The sequence below is a fragment of the Nanorana parkeri genome, unplaced genomic scaffold (genome assembly GCF_000935625.1).
Source record: "Nanorana parkeri isolate BGI_ZX_2015 unplaced genomic scaffold, ASM93562v1 scaffold180, whole genome shotgun sequence".
In the NCBI taxonomy this organism is placed as follows: Eukaryota; Metazoa; Chordata; class Amphibia; order Anura; family Dicroglossidae; genus Nanorana; species Nanorana parkeri.
The window spans coordinates 1,225,875-1,230,583 of NW_017306448.1; positions in this window are offsets into that span (position 1 = coordinate 1,225,875).

The following is a 4,709-nucleotide window of genomic DNA, read 5'->3' on the forward strand; positions in this document are numbered from 1 at the left end:
CAACAAATAGAAATTAAAGTTTTGCCAAGCTTTACAGCTGGGCTCATCCTTGAGATAAGCTTGACGTCTCTGGGATTTGTAGTCAAGAGCATTACAGATATACGGCTCAAATCAGCCGTACCAGCCTGAAGTGAATAGCCGGACAGCATTCGGCTCACTTCGCTTCAGGTCGGTCGTTCACTCGGCTGCCTACTGCAGTTTAGTGAATAGACCCCAATGTGTTTACTGCTGTGCATTACATACTCCTGTTTATTGTCTCACTACCCACAACTGGAAAATGTCTGTGAAGGTTCTCATTCATCCAGGTCATGGTACATCTGTAGAAAATAAATGAAAACAACTGGACTTGCTGTATTTTTCTTAAAGATGTTTTGCTTGTCATCTGACTAGCTTTCTAAATTCAGAATGACTTGTACAAGAATTTTCTGGATAATAAATACGGTGAATGTTGCTCCAGTCAACATAATGCTGTTTTAACACCTCTCTATGGGTTTCTTAATAACACCTGCTAGCTCCAATCATGCAAATGCAATCAGCACCTTACCTCTCTGAGGTCTCTGACCCCATGCTGGTTATGATAAACAAATTATGTTGATTGGAGCAACATTCACCATATTTATTCCAGATAATTATTGTACAAGTCATTCTGAATTGAGAAAGCTGGTCAGATGGCCAGCAAAACGTATTCAAGAAAAATACAGCAAGTCTAGTTGGTTTGATTTATTTTCTACAGGCACAACTGGAAAAACCTGAATTCAATCATATGGAGGGAAATCCACATACTTTTGGCCATGTGTAGTATGTTTTAACCAGCTGTCCACAAAACGTTTGGAATACATTGTACAGTAATACCTCGGTTCACAAACGCTTCTGTTCGGGAACAGAAAATTCGGCAAAAGTTTGCTTTCGGGTGACGAACACGACCGCGGCCATCTTCCCCGCTATGACACGTGGCCGTGGCTTCCTCTAGTCGAGATTGCGGTCGCAGACAGACCTGTGCACACTTGCTTTGAAGCTTTTTTGTGTGCTTTTTAGCACATACAGTTCTGTACAGCATTATGCATTACATTGAACCTTATGGGGACATTTGATTCAGTTCGCGACCAATTCGGTTTGTGACCAGAATTATGGAACAAATTGAGTTTGTGAACCAAGGTACCACTGTATACGGTGATGAAAGAGGTTGGGAATCCTTGAGTTGGAAAATCATAAGTTAGGTGTTTTGTGTTACCAGAACACGTTTACCACCACCTAGAGAATTTCCAAGTGGCACGGCCTGGTGTACACAAACACATCAAAGAGTTACATTTTCACGTTTGGCAGAAATGTTCCTAATGTACTGATTGTAGAGCAATCAATGTATTTCATGCTGTTGTTTCTGGAAGATGGAGAAACGATGGGATACAAAAAAATACTTTGAGAGTTTCTACAGAAATTGCTATAATTACTTCTGAAGGGACTATAGCATGCAACCTTCAAAAGCACCGGCACCAGCAGATGTGAGCACAGGTGCAGCTTTGAGTTTGGTCCCACTGCTGTGATACAATAACAGAACTGCCAAAATCAATGCCGTGTTCTCAGTTCCCGCACAGAATTTCGTTGCCACGCTAGAAGTGCCAGGGGATCAGCACAGCTCTTAAAGAATATTGGCTTCCAAAAGGTCACCAGACCCCTGTTCAGCTTCATACACGTGCATGACTTTCCAGCTCTTGTTTTAAGGTATTTAGCATCATGTTTTAAAGCGTAACTCCATTTTGTTAAAATTTGATGTAGCATATGAAGATGCCATGAAAGCAACTTCATAATTAAACCTGCTTTTACATTTGCAGTACGTAGTCACTAGTTTCTGTGTGCCAAAGAAAATTTAAATTGTTATCCACAGGATTTTGGAGACTGAATTCATTAGAAAAGCTTATTGCAACTCCAGTCAGATACTTGCACAGGGATCTAACATTATGACAGGGGGAGATGCCACAGTATTGTATACATTACCAAGCATGTGTTAATGCCTCTAATTTAATATTCATGTAGAAAAATATAATCTGTACTGCCATGGTCTACACTCCAGATCAACAGAGCAGAGTGTGAACAAGACTGCTAATTCTCAGGAATTTCTGTCTGACTCAACCCCTGGGGTTGCAGTAGCTGGTGGACATTGAGGGGGGGTACCTGTCTTCTCCTTTTTGTCCTTTTCCATTCCACTCTTCCTTTCCTTTGCTGTCTATCTTGTTCTCGTCCTTACACGAATAGGAATAGCTGTCACACCAGAATAGGGCCTGCTTGTCCCCACTTGATTGTCCCTGAAGGTGGAGATCTGACCATTGCTACCGCGTCATGGTGGGAGCCCTGAGGGTAATATGATATCAGTAGAACTTCTCATGCCCAGTATTGTTTGTCGGTTGCGGCCCCCCTATGACCAGCTATGGATGTGGGGCTGCATCTGAGACTTGAGATGCTTTGTGTACTTCGTTTTCTCTTGCGGGTATGGCCGGGTTTTTTCTTTGTTTTTTTAAATACATGTCATAATGTACATTGTCTGGAATTGCTGTGTATTTTACACTCACATGCTGTTCTGGGTCGTTGAACTTTGTTCATATCATCTTTTGTACATTTTTGTTATGTGCTTACTAATAAACAGAATTAAAAAAAAGAAAAGCACTAAGTCCCTGCACCCAAATGCATGTTCTTGCACGAGTAGCGCTGTGTTCAAAAACAAAATGGAGCATTTGTAAAGCAGAGTCAATCTACTTGCATTTTGAACTCTAACATTTTGTTTGTTTTCCAGTGTCCATAACTCGTAAAGACAACAGTAAAAACAAATTGTATTAGAACAACTACTGATCCTATGCCCCTAGTGAAGTCCAAGAAACCGACTTTATAGCAAGTACAAAAAATCCTGTTATTTTATGAACTAGCCAACAGGTGCCGCTCTACCATAAACATTTGCCAGACTTGTTTTGGGTGCTTTGCTTAAAAATCTAATTACAGAAATAGTCAGAGAAGCGGTTCATCGTTCCCCCTGCAGAATTGTACCCCAACCTGCATCTGTGTACAACAGGTTCAGTTCCTGGCATCTCTAGTAAATGCCACTTAAGATGTTGTTAGATAAAAAAAAAACTGCGCTAGGAATCAAATAACACTCTAAGAGCAGCTGTGCTTAATAGGTGAGTACACCCAAAATAGGAAAAAAAGAAAATAGCACTGCGCTTCACAAACTCAAAAATGATATTTCTAAAATGTGAAAAAAAATAGTATGAAATGTGAAATTGTCATACACAACACCTGTGTTGCACAATGCCTGTCCTGATGATGGTAAGCTCTAGGTCTAATGGTCTAGGCACTATAAACCATAAAAAACATGGGAAAAAAAAAATAATAATAATAAAATAGGGACCATAAAGCTCTGTGTCAAACTATAATTGCATGGTGGTGCATACACCTTCTAATGAACTAGGACAAGTAATGGGGAAATAATTAAACCATCTAAAAACACTTAAATAATTATATGCGATTATACCAATTTAATAATTCCTTAAAAAACAGTTCAAATCCAGTTCGATGTTCAAACCTCTAGGGACCATAGTGTCTAACAAATATATCCACTTTGTTTCTCTTTGAGAGATTTCTCTTTTTAAATTATTCCCTCTCCGGTATTTCATAGCTCTATCAACTCCACAAAATTTTAGACCCGATGGGTCCTTGTTGTGGCACATTTTGAAATGTTTAGATACACTATGTTTAGTGAACCCATTTTTAATATGCACCACCATGCAATTATAGTTTGACACTCCCACCTGCCGGATTTGTGGTGTTCCTCTCCCTGTAGGCGGCTGTGGATTTTTTTTCTTCTATTTAGCATATCTATGTGGCAGGATCTGTGAATGGAGACACGGCAAGTCCCATCAGCCACCGCAGCAGAGGGACTTCAGTGGAATACAAGTGCACTGGCAGTATCCTTGACAGGAGGAAGTGTCACTGGACTACATGTCCGTAACTTGGACAAGAGGAGCAGTCTACAACAGTTAGAGCATTGCACCCACGATCTGATCACGATTGCAATGCTTTACTGGCTCTTATGCAGAAAAAATAATAAATGCACATTTTTCCTTTTACGAGTTAGAATGTTACGAAAGTACAAATTAAATACAGTGTAACAGTTTATAATGTTCTGTAGCTACAGACCACAGTGTAATCCTTTTTACAGTTCGAGTTCAGCTACAAGAGTGACAAGCTACCCTCCTGAAAAATAATTCCTATAATTTAATTAACTTTTTTTTTTTCCATTGAAACCCGGTTGTCAAAATAAATAATAAAAAAAAGGCAGAAAGTTCATAGAAAATATTTATTTAGGGATATCAATCAATGAATCTCTGAAGGCAATGCATAAGTCATCTGGTGCAGTAATAAACAGAACACGTAGAATAAGATTATTAAAAACACATTATATATTACATATTAATATAATATAGGAAGTTAACAGTAAACCTTTTAAGAAACTACTTTTCTAGGTTCTAGTTGATTTAAAGAATTATTTTGTTTTCCTGAAAATGTAAGTGGTAGGAGAACCGTTGAATAACTAAATAGCTGTCACAATGTAGAGCGATGAACGCATTCACTTGCCGGTAGACCGATGAAATGAGGCGCTTTTGAAAGCAGCAGGACAAGCCACTTGGTACCATGTTGATGAAACATTGAAATGTCTGCATCTT